Raw genomic sequence first — 18,510 nt, 5'->3', positions numbered from 1 at the left:
AATTTCGCCAAACATTGTACGTGTCAACAAAATACTTTATTATCACAATCAACATTTTTGTTTAAAAAAAAATCACTCAACACAACTTAAAACAAAATCTCCTGAGGTAGAGGGCTGACAAACCACAATACAAGGGTGCGCTGCTCCATATTGTGTGACACAGCGCAGCGCTGCTCGTACAGACAGAGAGTAGACTTTGATGAATCTGTGTGCATAGCAGTCAGTGTTTGCGGGAGAGAAAAAAAGCTTGAGTATTGACCTTTTTACACGAGGATCGTTCAATATCAATACCAGCATTGGTATCGATATTAGGATCGATCCACCCACCTCTAATCCTCGGTTCAAACTCCAGTGTGACTGAAAAATCACTAAGTGTCCCTGGGCAAGGTCCTTAATCCCAGAGTTGCTCCCAGTGTATAGTGAGCATATTGCATTGCAGTACCCTGACATCGGTGTGGGAGTGTATCTGTGTGAAAGGGTGAATGTGAGGCACAAGTGTAAAGCACTTTGCATGTCTCATGCAGATGGAAAAGCGCTATATAAATGCAGTTCATTTACCATAATAATGTACTGCAATAGACCGGTGTCCTGTCCAAGGTGTACCCTGCCTCTCGCCCTGTCACTACTGACCTTTAACTGGAGTAAGCAGGTACAATAAATGAATAAATGAATGATAATCCTTTGAGAGCACTTGAACTTATTCTAGGAAATATAAACATCCAAAATGAACTTATTCTGATATTTGGGGTGGTGATGGTCTAGTGGTTTATCGTTGGGCTTGAAACTAAATAATTTTCGGTTCAAACCTGAGTCTGACCAGAAAACCACGAAGGGCCGTTGGGCAAGGTCCTTAATCCCCAAGTTGCTCCTGGTACATAGTGAGCACTTTGTGTGGCAGCACCCTGACACTGGTGTGTGAATCTTCTTCAAGAAGAATGTTCTTCTTCTTGTTAGCTCCATCACTGTCTGGTTTGGAAACATTACTGTCAAAGATAAGAGAGCGCTATATAAGGTGGTCCACTCGGCCAAAAAAACTGAACTGTGACCTGCTTGTGCTGGAGGCTCTGAACAAAAGTAGACTCCTAAACCGAGCTCTTCAGATCATAAATGATCCTTCTGGCCACCCTGGAAGAGACATGTTTGAGCTTCTTCCCTCTGGAAGAAGGTACCGCTCTATTAGGTGTAAGACCTCTTGTCATGCAAGGAGCTTCTTCCCACAAGCTGTGATCAGCCTGAACAGTGCACTTTAAGCCTGATTACAGCACCTTATCTTATTTTATTTATCTGATCTTAACTTTTAACTTGATCTCTGTACTTTGTATTTCACAGTGTCAGTGTGTCTTTATGTGATTATTTGTTCCATGTCTGTCTAATGTTGTTTTCTTTGTGTGTGACACACCGAGCTTTTTGCACATTCATTTCCTATGTGGTTTTTAACTACAAATAAACTAATATTGAATCTTGACTGTGGGGCATTATTGTAAAGCGCTTTGAACATGGAAAAGTGCTATATAAATGCAGTCCGTTCCAGTTACCATAAATGTAATTTTACATTATCTATCTATCTATAACTCCAGTGATGGTCCTTTTTATCTTTGGTCTGGAGTGCAACTCCACCCCCACCCCACCAAAAAACAACAACAACAACAAAAAAAAAAACAGGTGTGGAATACTGATTTCTCTGACTGCAATACATATTTCCACTGTGATGGTTCAACCTAGATGCTTCTGACAAGTCAGTGCTGTTTCTGGACAAGGGTAATTAAGTTTTCCTTTTGCAAAGTAGTTTTAAGTGGAAAGTGTGAAAGTCTATATTGTAGTGTTTAACAAAGGTTTCCCAATGTTATACCTTGCCCATGTAGTTATATCAGCTATTGATGAATGGAGGTTCTTGAAGCAGTGCCACCTGAAAGGATCAGAGATCGCAGGTGTTCACTTTAGGCTTATGTCCTTACCATTTATGCACTGAGAAATATGCAATTCCCCTCCAATCTTTCTTTAATGAACATTGTTTTAAAACATTTCAATAATTTTCTCATGCATTTGTTGACAAACAGGAGATCCTAAGCTTCTCTTTGCGCCTCATGGACTGAGCCATTCATGGATACTGCATTTGTACCAATTCATGATTACAATGCCTGTTGGCATTACCTGTATGAAATTACATTCTTTTTTTTCTTTCAACCTCATTGCTATCCCTAAATTTCCCTGTCCCAAATTTGTTTGGAATATGTTACAGGCCAGAATGGGTGTGTATTAACAAATGAAATGAAGTTGGTATCACAAAACATGGAATAACTGTGGGTTCATACTTTTTATTTTTATTTTGCATTTTTCATACTGTCCCAGCCTTTAGTGATTTGGGGTTGTTTCTATCTATCTTGGTTCCATTTGATATGAGGGCCACTGATAATCGAAAAAAAAAATCATTGCAGATGAAAGTAATGGATTTGGAAGCATGGGAAGAATGAAGACATACCGTTTAATGTCGGCACTGTTATGAAATAAGGAGAAGTGCAAGATTACGGTATGTAGGTTAGTGGAACAACATAGACCATCCGCACCCCTCCCCACGCATCTTACTCTTTCACGCGTGCATGTAGGGGAAACCGGGGCAAAGTGGATCAGAAATGTTGTTTTGTGGCAGCATAAACACATTATACATAGGTTTAGGTCATTCTATTGTGGATTTAATACAGCAAGTTATTGTTTATAAGGCTGTGTTATTTATGTCTCCACAAGTGTAATTTACAGGTGTTTAAAATCGATTTTAAAAATTTTTATTCACAGTGCCCCGGACACTAATTCACGGGCACAGAAAAGATTTGTTCAAAATGATTAAATATATGCTGATGCATATACAAACTATAATCCAACAAACCAGATTTGTGTGAGTGTTTTACATAGCGATGTAAGTCCTTCAGAAACTATTATTAATACAACTGTCATAATTTCTGTTCAAACGTGAAAACAGTTGTTTATAAACACAAATTATAGAAATAATTCATGGAAAAATAAATGTATAAGCTTCAACAAGTAATATTTGTCATCCACTTGATACTGGGGCTTAGTAAATCACTTTCTAGACTGATTCACTGTGCCCCGGGTGCATGTGATAGTCTGGAGAAGACATAACACATACTCATCAGTTGGACGGGGTAGTCTTATAAATAATAACATTTTTTTGGGCCACCTTTCCTCTGTTGTGAGAAATAAATAGAAAGACACTGACATCCACAAAATTTACTTCTGATAGGAAAAAACTGAGTTCACTTGCCACTTAGTTTTACCCTTAATGTATCCAAAACGCTAATTTATAAGGGGGGTATCTTTATGCATAAAAATATGGCATAACTACTGCAAATATGTAGTTTTGCAGATATAGCTGCTGATTCACTGTGCCCCGTGGTTCACCGTGCCCCGGTTTCCCCTACAGTGTGAACACCTTTTCCCCCGAACCATATCTCAATCAAATGGCAGACTTGCAGTATCTCAGCAACACCTTTTCTCACTTTATGTTCCTCTGTCTATTATCTGAGCCTGTATGGTTACTTGGCTACACTGTCTACATCTTTTATCTACAGTAGGTCTCCCATTTTGCCATTTATCAAAAAAAAAAAGAAAGAAAAGAAATTTAATTCATAAAAAAACAAAAGCAAAAATATGTTTCTTCCTCAGGAATGTGCTGTTTAAAATTACAATGCTGGGAAAACCCATAAAGACTTTTTTTCATCACACAAACTTCCCCTTCCTCCTATTGTTGTGGATAGATATTTTTTTTCCTTCCCAGTTGTCTATTTTCTTTATATTATGTTGCACAGTTTGTGTCTTTGCTTGTGTGCGCCTCCTGCATATCCATCCGGGTTTTGCATGCAGCGTTACTGACCCCGTGACCCTTAAGTTTACATAACCACAGCACTACCTAAATTAGAAGATGGAGCGTGGAAAAGAGAAGGAGGAGCTTAACTTCACTTATAGATCCCAGATTAAAGTGGATGGAATGAGTGCACTTTATTGCTGCATGCGTGCATGATGTGGATCCACACAGAAAGAAATCAGTCATACAGGAGGATGACGATAACAGTGGGAGCAGAAGTTACGGTTTCATACGTGGTTGTGCATGCAACAACATAGTAGTGCGAACCGGGTGAGCGAACCCACAGCGCATAAAGCCGAGCGCACTGAGAGGATTATTTTAGGATCCAACTCTGGCTTCCCTAATCCTCTCTCCTCTCCTCTTCCTCATCTTGCTAAACCTCGCTCCCTGCTCCCCTTTCAAATACCCACTAATCTCTCTCACTCTGCCTCCTCGTGTGGCTGTAATCTGGCTCCTACCTATGTTTTTCAACTGCACCAGGTCCACATCAAGTGTGCCATGCTGTGCCATACGGTGCCACCTACACCAACATCATCACTGCAGGCTGGAACCCAGACCAGCATATTCAGGCACAAGATTCACAGATCAACTGGGAGGATGGAGACAAGATTTCTTTTCTTGTGATATAAACATATGACATCATATTCATCATGTATGATGATGATGATGTTTCTTTATGAAGGGACAATTAAACCATTTTATGCCCTGCCAGTTGTCACTATGGACATTGTACGTAGAATATTATGCATATTTGCAACTGTGTCTGTTTGAACACATTCACATGGGCACACTAACTCAGCATGACATGAGCAGATTTTGTACTTTTTTTTGGGGGGGGGGGGGTATAGTGTGCATAAATTTGCTTATTAATGAGGGCTTTGCTTGAAGCATGGGCTTAAAGGGCCATGCACTGAAAAAGAATGGTGTCCGAATAGCATATGGACAGCCAATACATGTTTAAGGGCCCCTTCACACATAGTGCAAATTTGGTCAAATTGCGCATTAAGTGCACATGAAGCAGGAATCGTATGCAATCGTATACTGTGTTTGCACAGACATGGACTAACAACTGTCCACTGTGACACGCGTGTGTCTGATTGCTGTACTTATGTGGACATAAATAAAAACATATCGCCGTGGTGACAAGCTGCAGCAAGCGAGCGTGCGCATGGAGCAGACATTGACAGCCTGCCAGGTTGAAACGGCGCATCAAAAACACACAGCGGGAGATCTGACCGTCATGTCACCACGTGAGCTCTGTTCCAAATGACATGGTGTCGGTACTGCGGCGCGCCGTCCATGAGACACGCATGTCTGGGAGAACACATGCACGGGGTGAGAGGGCGTGCCGGACCAGTAGATGTGGATATGATCAGAGCACACTGCTTCTCATTCATGTCCTTTCATGAAAATTCAGTAAGGTATATCTTATATATTATATTCCAATTCTAAGGTGGAACTATGCCAGTATACAAAGATATATCTAAGTATCTAAAAAAGGAAGAGTAAAATAGGAGAGTAGAAAAGAGTAGAGTAGAGCCACTTAGGTGCTGGTCTTGAGAACCAGGGATGGTAGTTCATGACTGTATGTCTGTGACCATGGGTCATCACCAGAGGAACAGATGGATCATATTTGTATTGCTCGCTTGATAAATGCTGTGTTTTTATATGGTGTGGGATTTTATTTTTATTTTTTTTTGTAATACTTCTGTGTGGAGAAAAGATTATGTTGTTTTGCCCCTGTCTTAAAGTAACCCTAATGATGTACTTGTTATTATTACACTAATTGCACAAATTTGTTTTTGTAGCCACTAACGACTGGGAGTGAAGCATGCTGGGGTCATTCTGAACTGGGAGTGAAGAGCTGGGGTTATTATGTTTTTGCAAGAGGAAATAACTTTCAGATGCCTGTTGATTAAAGGAATTATGTGCGCCAGGGAGTTTGAGATGGCCACTCACCCTCCCTTCGCGCACACACTAGAAAAGAGGGGGCAAAGCCATGCTCCGACAGAGTCTGCTGCGGGTTACGTGCGAACGCCCAGCCGGTTGACAAGCGCACTCTGCCGAAGGTGTTGGCTCTCCACCTTAAAGGCGTCACGGTAAGAGAGAAAGAGATATTTTATGCGCTGCAACCACTTGTGTTTGATGTAACTGCTTTTGTGGGGAATAAATATACGCCTGTTTGTTCTAGCAAAATGCAGTCTGTGTGATCATTTCTGTGTGCCGATCTGACCGAACCTTGTTACAAAACAACTTCCATGTCCTTCCTGATATGAGGCAGATTCCCGCAGTTTTTAAAGGACAGGTCTGTAGCTCAGCAGTAAAGTTTCTGACTGCCAGTCAGAGCTTTTGGAAGGTGTGGGTTCGAGTCCCGTGGGTGGGATGTTTTTTTTTCTTTTTTTTCTGTTTTCCACATAAGCAGCGTGATGTGGTCCCACAGGTACCAGCTGGTTTTTATTTTTTATTTATTCCACATAAGTGGCACGATGTGGTGCACCTTGCACTGTGCTCCTGCTCGAAAGACATTGTTGCGTACATGAACTCTCGCACCGGGATCGTGCACACCCGCCCATTGGCGCGATGTTTTGTGGTGCACTAATTTGAACTGTTTCACGCTGGTTCGCCGCATTTGATCAAACTTCGCACTATGTGTGAAGGGTCCCTTAATCATGTACATCCAGACATTTTTTTTCAGTGTGGACTGACTTGTCACCACTTGTGGATCACTGAGATTAGAGTCGGCACTGACAAAATGAAAGGCATCAGAGGGCCGATGCATACTTTACATGCTCTGCACACTGATATGTTTACACTATGAATTATAAATACTTATTGTCTGACAGTAATACAGACAGTGAGCTTTGTCTGATCCACCAGGACTCTTCCTAGAGCTGGCTGCCCGTCTAACCTGAGCTATGGGGTGGGGGTGGGGGGTTAATTAGTAAAGGAGGTGACCAAGGATCTGATGGTCACTCTGTCAGAGCGCCAGCATTACTCTGGACAGAGTATGAACTTCTAGAAGGACAACCATCTCTGCAGCAATCCACCAATCAGGCCTGTATGGTAGCGTGGCCAGAGGGCAGCCACTTCTTACAAAAAGGGACATGGCAGCCTGCCTGGAGTTTACCAAAAGGCACCTAAAAAATGCTCAGACCATGAAAAAAAAAAAAAAAAATCTCTGGTCTGATGAGACAAAGATTGAATGCTTTGGCGCGAATGTCACGTGTCATGTTTGGAGGAAACCAGGCACCATCCCTACAGTGAAGCATGGTGGTGGCAGCACCATATTGTGGGGATGTTTTTCAGCGGCAGAAACTGGGAGATTAGTCAGGATTGAGGGAAAGATGCATGCAGCAATGTCCAGAGACATCCTGGATGAAAACCTGCTCCAGAGCGCTCTTGACCTCAGATTGGGGTGAAGGTTTGTCTTTCAACAGGACAATGACCCTAAGCACACAGCCAATATATCAAAGGAGTAGCTTCAGGACAACTCTGTGAATGTCCTTCAGTGGCTCAGCCAGAGCCAAGGCCAGAATCCAATTGAACATCTCGGGAGTGATCTGAAAATGGTTGTGCACCGACGCTCCCCATCCAACTTAATAGAGGTTGAGAGGTGCTGCAAAAAGGAATGAGCAAAACTACCCAAAGATAGGTGCACCAAGGTTGTGGCATCATATTGAAGAAGCACTGAGGCTGTAATTGTTGTCAAAAGTGCATCAACAAAGTATTGAGCAAAGGGTGTGAATACATAGGTACATGTGATTCCTTAGGGTTTTTTTTTTGTTTTGTTTTTAATAAGTTTGCAAAACATTTACAAAACCTTTTTTTCATGTTGTCATTATGGGGTGTTGTGACTAAAGTTTTGAGGGAAAACATGAATTTACTCCATTGTGGAGGCTGTAACAAATTGTGGAAAACGTGAAGCGGTGGGAATACTTTCTGGAGGAATGAACTCATGCTACATCATGTCTAATTGGGTTTGAAATATGTGTAGTTCATATTGCAACTTTTGAATTCCTAAACCTCCTGCAGGAAATGGAGGAAATGGGCAGCAGGGTTGGAGCGACAACTGGGAAATGTCGAATTTCATGAACTGGCATAAATACAGTTGGTGACTTACTAAATGCACTTTATTTTAGTGGGACTGTAATCTTCACATCCTGGTTGTCCTTTCAGACATTTGTCATTACAAACACTAGGCTGGATATGATTGCTTAGTGGGTGACATTTCTGTCACTGCGTGTTTGGACAAATCTGTGTTTTGCTTTGTTCTAACTTGTTAGTAAGAATGGGAATGGAGAACCAGTTTCAGTTTTTTCAATCTATTGGAATTGTATGCTTTTAGACTTTAGAATTTCTTTTCATCAATGAATCACGTTGTTCTGACACTACTGCACTGCAGAATCATGTGCTGTGATGTAATTTCTGGCATCCTGACATCAAACTCAAGCAACAACAGAACCAGCTGCATTGATGTGGAAAACCTGTTGTAGGCCTCCATTTTTCCACACAAAAATGTCATTAGGAATCGCAAAGGGAACTGATAAAGAATCAGACGGACTAAGCATATCATTTATGGTTATTGATATTGATAAAACCTTGTCAATTCCCCATATTTAGCATGGATAAGCAGATGGTTGCCCCACTGAGTCTAGTTTCTTGACAGTTCTTCCTATAATCAAAAACACAGAGGAAGTTTCTTCCTTAACATTGTTGACCTAAACATGTTTCTTATGAACTGACATATGTTGTAATTTGGTGCTCTGTAAATTAAGAAGTGAAACATTAGAATGATATCATGGCTTTGTTATGTGGAATAGATATTTCAGAATATGATATTTACACAAATAGATGGGCTGCATTTCATTTCGAATGCATCCTTCTATATCCTTCAGATGGGGCAGCATGGTGGTTAGACAATTTTTTGGGCCTGTTCAAAAACAAAGCAACACGCGGGCACAGCCCCATGTGTTGTGAAAGTGTAGTGACATGGACCCACAACAGGGGGCGCAAATGAACAGTCAATAGATGAGCCAAAAAGTAACAATTTAATGTTGTGAAGGTGCACAATGAACATACAGACAATCTCAGAATATGATTACAGTCAATCCACAAAGGTGACGTGTGGGCAGGCTCGAGGATAGAAGACGTCTGTCCTGAGATGAACCGGAACCACACGATTTCCGCCGCCACCGAACCTGGTGAATACTGGAGCCGCCAAGTCCCGAATTCCCAGGTGATCACCGTCCCCGACTGTCGGATCTGGTACTGCTGGCGAAGAACAAAGACAGTCAAGTGTGGGTGTGTGTACACCCCGTAACAACAACGGTGGGAATGCCACCTCCACCTCTCACTCAATATTCTGCAGAGTACCACAGTGATTCCTCAGGGGAAAAGAGTGCCGTCCAGCACTCACTCAGCTTCCACAGACAGAGGGACCGGTACTCCTGCAAACACTCACAATATACAGATTATATTGTAAAACACAAACGGCTGAGTCTATTACCTCCAAAGAAGTACGATTATCTCGGCGATGGAGGTGGAGAGAGCGTGGGTTTTATGGGTGTGCGATGATGAAGAATGAGTGACAGCTGTCAGGAATTAATGAGTGACAGCTGTCACTCCCGGCTGTGTCCGTGGCGGCAGCGCCCTCTCGTGCCTGAAGCCCGCACTTCAGGCAGGGCGCCCTCTGGTGGTGGGCCAGCAGTACCTCCTCTTCTGGCGGCCCACACAACACCATGACTGAGACGCGGGGGTGGCAAACGGCTGCAAACTTCACATCAAACTGCCAGAATGTCCTTGTCGTTATAAGTCTAGTGAGATAATAACCGTAGCACTCTTACTTCACAGCAAGAAGGTTCACCAAAGGTCCGTTCTTTTCTTTGAGGAGTTTCATGTTTGCTGCATAGGTTAGGACCACCCTGCTTTCCTCCCACCATCAAAACTGGCACATTCAGTTCATGCACTTTCTTCCCCAGAGCCAGTGTTGGTCCCCAGGTGCCAGATTGTGGCTGCTCACCACTCCTACTCCTTTAGATTGTGTCGAACTACAGGTAGGCTTGGTTAAATTCAGAGGACAAATTTCAGTTTATGTAATGTACAAATGCAAATAAAGTTTTTCTTCTTAAAAAGCATTGTATAATAATGCCACAGATTCACCCACTTCTGGAGCTGTCATGAAATTTGGACCATTTGCTCATGAGATGGAATCTACACCCCTCCAGTGACATGCCCCTTTCTTTAACATTTAGACCACCACTTTGCATTAATTTGCAAGCAAATTGAGGACCTTATTTCATCAGTGCTTAGCCATACAAAGTTTGTATTTCCATACTGGATACCTCGTGTGGATTAAACAGTTCAACATACATGTCACTGTCATATCAGCATGAATTTACATATGAATGTACAGATTAAAAAAAAATGTGATTATAACTCATTAGTGGAGCGTTCATTTATATCATTGGTATGTCACATGGACTCACTGGAGTGACTGGTGTGTCACTGTGGTATTTCCACAAATTTGCATACTAATAATTCAAGATGAATACAGATTAGACACTTGATGTTAACAACATATGTTGCCCTTCAAAAATCATTTTTATGCCTTTCTTCCCCATACACAACAGATATGACATTTAGGCTGGAATATGTGGTGCGTCACCACTTACACAGCTGTATGATGAAGCAGAACAGCATATTTTCTTTAAAAAGATGTGAAACTTCGGTGCATCCGGAAAGTATTCACAGCACTTCACTTTTTCCACATTTGTTATGTTACAACCTTATTCCAAAATGGATGAAATTCATTAATTCCCTCAAAATTCTACACACCATACCCCATAATGACAATGTAAAAAAAAATCTTTTGAGATTTTTGTAATTTTATAAAAACAAACAAACAAACTGAGAAATCATATACATAAGTATCCACAGCCTTTGTCATGAAGCTCAAAATTGAGCTCAGGTGCATCCTGTTTCCTTGATATGTTTCTACCCCTTAACTGGAATCCACCTGGGGTAAATTCAGTTGATTGGACATGATTTGGAAAGGCACACATCTGTCTACATATAAGGTCCCACAGTTGACAGTGCATGTCAGAGCACAAACCAAGCATGAAGCCAAAGGAATTGTCTGTAGACCTCTGAGACAGGATTGTCTTGAGGCACAAATCTGAGGAAGGGTACAGAAACATTTCTGCTGCTTTGAAGGTCCCAATGAGCACAGTGGCCTCCATCATCATACAGTCAGGGAGATGACCAAGAACCTGATGGTCACTCTGTCAGAGCTCCAGAATTCCTCTGTGGAGAGAGGAGGACCTTCCAGAAGGACAACCATCTCTGCAGCAATCCACCAATCACGTCAACATGGTAGAATGGCCAGAGGGAAACCACTCCTTAGTAAAAGGCACATGGCAGCCCGCCTGGAGTTTGCCGAAAGGCACCTGAAGGACTCTCAGACCATGAGAAAGAAAATTCTCTGGTCTGATGAGGCAAAGATTAAACTCTTTGGTGTGAATGCCAGGCGTCATGTTTGGAGGAAACCAGGCACCATCCCTACAGTGAAGCATGGTGGAGGCAGCACCCTGCCATGTCCACTTTCAGTTGGTTGGATAAGGTGCATTCAACCAGTCAATAGCTAGAACAGGTGGGGGTAGAGCTTATACAAATGGAAAATACGCAGCACTCTGGTTTCTGACAACCATCGTTGTGAGCTACCAGCTCAGTCTGCTGTATTTAGTTTACTGAGAGTGATTGCCTTTCAACTGTAATTGCTGAAAAATGTTTAAAAATTGTCCCAAAGACCAGGCGGAAAAACAGACCCTGCCAGAATAAGAGGCACAGCAAGCAATCCAGAGTAGCTTTTAATACAATTTGACTTTGTATTTAACCTCCGTCAGCAGCTGCTGACACCAGAGACAGCAGAATTCATGACCCTCAGGTCCACATCAGCGTCACGTCCTGTCACTGGGATTCACAGGGTTTATTTTCTGTTGCCGTGCATATTGAAATGATCAGCATCCAATTAAAGCTGACATTTAGCACAGCGCATCTGTTAATGCTGCTTCTGTGCACAGTGTTTGTCCTGCTGTCAGTCAATATGACTGTGCACCCATCTTGATAATAAAGCTTCTGACAGTTGTGTCGGAAGGAGAGACCAGTTCTATGGAGAGTTGACAAAGTTGGACGAAAGGACAGACAAATAAACACCAATTTAAACAGCATAATAGCTCATTCTAGGGCTGGAATTATGTGTATGCAAGATACAGACTTAGTATGTTGAGGAACATGTGGGAGCAGGGCTGTGTGGGATTTCTAAACCTAGAAAATCAGCCTACGATCTTCCATATTCATCTTCTCAGGATAACAGTGTACAAACTCAGGATGAATCACAGGTAAATCACCATATTCACCTGGAAGCACTTGATGTCAGCTACTTGATTCTGAGGAAATCCTTTCATTTGCACAGTCCTCTTTGAATAATATGTTTTTTGTTCATTGAGATAAGCTAAAAGCGTTTTTTTTTTTTTTTTAGACTACAAAGATCTTTACCTCATATCTTTTTCATTCCATCTACTCCTTTTCCTTCATTTACTTTCTCTGCTAATTATTTTTTCTCCATTCTGTGGTTATCTCATATCTCTGGAACCTCAACTTTTTAAACTGAGAGACATCTGAGAAGAGTTTATGGAGAGATGAGGTCCCTGCACAGAGGTGTTTGGAGATGCTGACACCTTTGAAGGAAAACAAAGGTCCAAGTCTTTAAGGTCCTGCTTCTTCCAGTCTTAACTGTATTGTTGACCAAAGAAGAAGGAAATGTATCTGGATTCTGGAAAAACTGAAGCTGATGCCCACTTTTCACCTGGTTGCAACAGAAAGATGGCTGCTTTTTGGAAGTGAGGATGGACCGTGTGTTGTCCTGGGTGGTTGCCATCTAGGATGATGGGTGGTTCCATAGTGTGGTGGATTTAGTGTTTCGAGGCACTGGGCACATGCTGTCATACCTGATTTCTGTGGTTACAATGCATGTGTTTAGAGGTGTGTTAATTGTAGGTTGCATCTCTGTCCATGAGGATATGAGGGCCTAGGGCCAAAGTCATTGGGCCAAAGGCAGGATGTACCCGGGTTGAGTCAGGAAGAGTCATGTCTGTCTGTGGTCATTAAGCCATACCTCCAATACAACAATTCTAATGGCATTTGGTGGAGAGATAGATCTTGGATCAAAGAAGAGATTATTTGATTTTGCTGTGGATGCAGATTCGGGTGCCAACTGCAGCACTCGAGAAGACGAGTGAGAAGCTTGAGTGTTTGGGTTTGCAATTGTCCTGTCTCAAGTCTAAGATCCAAGCTTTCAATTACATATTTTAGCAGTTTATCTATATGTAGTGAAAGTGTTCAGCTTGTACAGACAATCACTTTTCTCTGCAGCGACATTCATGAGTCTGGGTCCTCAGAGTCTGAGGCTGGGAAGAGCTGATGGAGTCCAGAGGTTGCTTTACACAATGGGTGCTTAGTGTAGGCAAAGTCTTTGCAGGAGAATGAAGTTTGAATTTGTTAGGGTCTTGATGCTTCCTGTCTTACTTTATGGTTTTGAGACTTGGACACTCACCAGTGACCTAAGGCAAGGACTGGCTGTCTTTGGTACGACTTACATCAAATTAGCAGTTACTTAGGGAGATGTAGAAGATAAGAATGATCACTTTGTTGGATATTATGTTTCATGGATAATTTGTCTGTGATATAAATCATAATATAACTTGCTATAATACCCTCAAATCTTATAATGATAATAATAACATTGAAAATAATAATAGCCTCATACTTCTTCGCCCATTTGGGGGTGTGGCTGGAGTGCAGGGGGGAAAAAGGCAGGTGGGGGGCAGAGTTAGTCAGCCTGCAGGCTGTGTAGCACCTTACTGTCTAGGAAAGATTTTATTTAATACATTTAAAATTGAAGTCTGTTATCTGTTGTTTCTGAGTCTTTTGAATTTGCTTACCATTACACCCGGGAAAATTGGAAATTTACAATCTAACAAACTTGGTGCTGAAACCCGAGATCAAACCAGGGAACTTTAAAGGAACATGAGTGATTACATTTTGGCCATGTAGTGCATTTCTCTGTGCATTATCCAAGCCTCGGTGTTGAGGAACCCTGCCACTGGAGAAGGCCAAGGACACTCCCATTTTTACCTGGCTTTAGCAGATAGATGGTTATTTTTAAGAGTTGAGGATGGACCAGTTGTCTGCCTGGATGGTTGCAAGGACCAAAAGCAGTTCTGTAGTGTGGTAGATACTGCAACATGCAGCACCAGCAATAATAATAATATTCTCAATGAATATTTGGGTGATTCTTTAACTACGGGCACTATTGGCCTTGTAAATGTAATTTCCACCACACCATTGCCTTACAATATAAAGCGCCTTGGGGCAACTGTTTGTTGTGATTTGGCGCTATACATGTGCTCTGATGTCACTGTTTATCTCCATAGAAACTACCCAAACAATCTTTCATACAAACTGTTTAAAGGGACATTACAGTGTTGTGGTGGAAATTACGGCAATAGTGTGGGACAACTACATTTTGTTTAAAAAAATCACAACAGTTGTATGACATTGAATACATCAATTATGTTTTGATTATTTTACTGATATTTTATTCACAGATATTTTATACACATTAGAAAAAACGTTTCTTTACCATTCATTTTTATCATTGAAGATCAAAGGTCTGGGTGTGGGACAAGCACAAAATGGCAATATTTGCATATAATGATGCTGATAAAAGGTGAAAAAGTCATCATAGACTACTAGAACACATTTCTTAACACACTTTCATTGTAAAGATAACTATAAAAGTGTGAAATTTCCCCTTTTTTCTGTTTTTCATACAATATGATCAAAGGACATAATAAGTGCCCGTAGTCTAAGAATCACCCATTTATGTGATGTCTGGTTGATTTTAGTCCTATTGGTTCCTTGGTGAAACAGCACTGCCACCTGCACTTCATCTCTGTTCAGGACTGTTGGGTCTTGGTGGAGATCTGTGCTGTCTGCCTGCTGTCTGTTTTCCTTGCATTTATGTTGATTGAGAAATTCACGTTTTGTCAGCCTACTTATACTTTCAACATCCAGAAGATATAAATACATCTGTAGGTGTTTTTGTGCGTGTTCAGTGTCTGACTGTCACATCACTTCAGTGTGTAGGTGCCAGCGTTTCTCCACAACAAAATGCTCAATAGGATTTCACATATTTGAAAAATGAATAAAACAATTCATTCATACACCGGCTATTCATGTGTTTGGTCTGCAGAGAATCAATTCTGGATTTTATCTACAAGCTGCTCGAATGACTGTGTTAGTTAGGCAAGCCTCAGTTTGAATGTCAGTATCGAGGGAAGAGAGCGGCCGAGTTGCATGAAGAGAAGGGAGTTCGAGCAAAAATGTGTCAGCTGCTACATAAGTGGGTTAAAGTGTCTCAGTGTGTTTGTGTCCATGCTGTGACATGGAAATGCATTAAAAAAAAGAGAACAGAAAAAGAAAGTGATGTGCTTGTGAGCACAAGCACAACCTGTTGTTCGTTTCCTGGGGAACCATTTCCACAGCCACACAGGCTTCATGCTGTGAAAATGGAAAAATACTTTAATGTGTATTCCATCACGTGGAACAGTTTGATGCATTTTAATACTGCAAGTCTGACCCAAAAATAAACAAATAAATAAGTGAACTTACCAACTAACAAGTACGGTGCATCTGGAAAGTATTCACAGCGCTTCACTTTTTCCAGATTTTATGTTACAGCCTTATTCCAAAATGGAGAAAATTAATTTTCCCCTCAGAATTCTACTCACAACACCCCATAATGACAACATGAAAAGTTTTATTTTTTGTAAATGTATTAAAAATAATAAAAAAACAAACAACTAAGAAATCATGTGCACATAAGTATTCACACCCTTTGCTCAATACTTTGTTGATGCACCTTTGGCAGTAATTACAGCCTCAATTCTTCTTGAATAAGATGCTACAAGCTTGGTGCACCTATCTTTGGGCAGTTTTGCCCATTACTCTTTATAGCATCTCTAAAGCGCCAACAGGTTGGATGGGGAGCGTCGGTGCACAGTCAGTCATTTTGAGATCTCTCCAGAGATGTTCAATCGGATTCAGGTCTGGGCTTTGACTGGACCACTTAAGAACATTCACAGAGTTGTCCTGAAGCTGCTCCTTTGATATCTTGGCTGTGTGCTTAGGGTCATTGTCCTGCTGAAAGATTAGCCGTTGCCCCAGTCTGAGGTGAAGCGTGCTCTGCAAATCAAATCAAATCAATTTTATTTATATAACGCCAAATCACAACAAACAGTTGCCCCAAGGCGCTTTATATTGTAAGGCAAAAGCCATACAATAATTACAGAAAAACCCCGGTGGTCAAAACGACCCCCTATGAGTGGGAGGACAGTGGGAAGGAAAAACTCCCCTTTAACAGGAAGAAACCTCCAGCAGAATCAGGCTTAGGGAGGGGCAGTCTTCTGCTGGGACTGGTTGGGGCTGAGGGGAGAGAATCAGGAAAAAGACATGCTGTGGAGGGGAGCAGAGATCAATCACTAATGATTAAATGCAGAGTGGTGCATACAGAGCAAAAAGAGGTGAATAAAAAGAAACACTCAGTGCATCATGGGAACCCCCCAGCAGTCTAAGTCTATAGCAGCATAACTAAGGGATGGTTCAGGGTCACCTGATCCAGCCCTAACTATAAGCTTTAGCAAAAAGGAAAGTTTTAAGCTTAATCTTAAAAGTAGAGAGGGTGTCTGTCTCCCTGATCCAAATTGGGAGCTTGTTCCACAGGAGAGGAGCCTGAAAGCTGAAGGCTCTGCCTCCCATTCTACTCTTACAAACCCTAGGAACTACAAGTAAGCCTGCAGTCTGACAGCTAAGCGCTCTATTGGGGTGATATGGTACTATGAGGTCCCTAAGATAAGATGGGACCTGATTATTCAAAACCTTATAAGTAAGAAGAAGAATTTTATATTCTATTCTGGAATTAACAGGGAGCCAATGAAGAGAAGCCAATATGGGTGAAATATGCTCTCTCCTTCTAGTCCCTGTCAGTACTCTAGCTGCAGCAATTTGAATTAACTGAAGGCTTTTCAGGGAACTTTTAGGACAACCTGATAATAATGAATTACAATAGTCCAGCCTAGAAGAAATAAATGCATGAATGAGCTTTTCAGCATCACTCTGAGACAAGACCTTTCTAATTTTAGAGATATTGCGCAAATGCAAAAAAGCAGTCCTACATATTTGCTTAATATGCGCATTGAAGGACATATCCTGATCAAAAATGACTCCAAGATTTCTCACAGTATTACTGGAGGTCAGGGTAATGCCATCCAGAGTAAGGATCTGGTTAGACACCATGTTTCTAAGATTTGTGGGGCCAAGTACAATAACTTCACTTTTACCTGAATTTAAAAGCAGGAAATTAGAGGTCATCCATGTCTTTATGTCTGAAAGACATTCCTGCAGTTTAACTATTTGGTGTGTGTCCTCTGGCTTCATGGATAGATAAAGCTGGGTATCATCTGCGTAACAATGAAAATTTAAGCAATGCTTTCTAATAATACTGCCTAAGGGAAACGTATAAAGTGAATAAAATCGGTCCTAGCACAGAAGCTTGTGGAACTCCATAATTAACCTTAGTTCATGAAGAAGACTCCCCATTTACATGAACAAATTGTAATCTATTAGATAAATATGATTCAAACCACTGCAGTGCAGTGCCTTTAATACGTATGGCATGCTCTAATCTCTGTAATAAAATTTTATGGTCAACAGTATCAAAAGCTGCACTGAGGTCTAACAGGATGAGCACAGAGATGAGTCCACTGTCTGAGGCCATAAGAAGATCATTTGTAACCTTCACTAATGCTGTTTCTGTACTATGATGAATTCTGAAACCTGACTGAAACTCATCAAATAGACCATTCCTCTGCAGATGATCAGTTAGCTGTTTTACAACTACCCTTTCAAGAATTTTTGAGAGAAAAGGAAGGTTGGAGATTGGCCTATAATTAGCTAAGATAGCTGGGTCAAGTGATGGCTTTGTAAGTAATGGTTTAATTACTGCCACCTTAAAAGCCTGTGGTACATAGCCAACTAATAAAGAGATTGATCATATTTAAGATCGAAGCATTAATTAATGGTAGGGCTTCCTTGAGCAGCCTGGTAGGAATGGGGTCTAATAGACATGTTGCTGGTTTGGTGGAAGTGACTAATGAAAATAACTCAGACAGAACAATCGGAGAGAAAGAGTCTAACCAAATACCTGCATTACTAAAAGCAGCCGAACATAAAGATATGTCTTTGGGATGGATATAAATAATTTTTTCTCTAATAGTTAAAATTTTATTTGCAAAGAAAGTCATGAAGTCATTACTAGTTAAAGTTAAAGGAATACACAGCTCAATGTGTGCTCAATGAGGATGGAAAGCTATTGATGAGATAATCTATCTCACACAGAGTTTGGGTAGCTACTCTGCACTGTGTTGGTATATGGCATTGAAGAACATAAAGAAGGAATCATATCCTTAAACCTAGTTACAGCACTTTCAGAAAGACTTCTACTGTAATGAAACTTA

The sequence above is a fragment of the Thalassophryne amazonica genome, chromosome 10 (assembly GCF_902500255.1).
Source record: "Thalassophryne amazonica chromosome 10, fThaAma1.1, whole genome shotgun sequence".
Taxonomy (NCBI): domain Eukaryota; kingdom Metazoa; phylum Chordata; class Actinopteri; order Batrachoidiformes; family Batrachoididae; genus Thalassophryne; species Thalassophryne amazonica.
Note: the sequence above shows the minus strand (reverse complement) of the source record.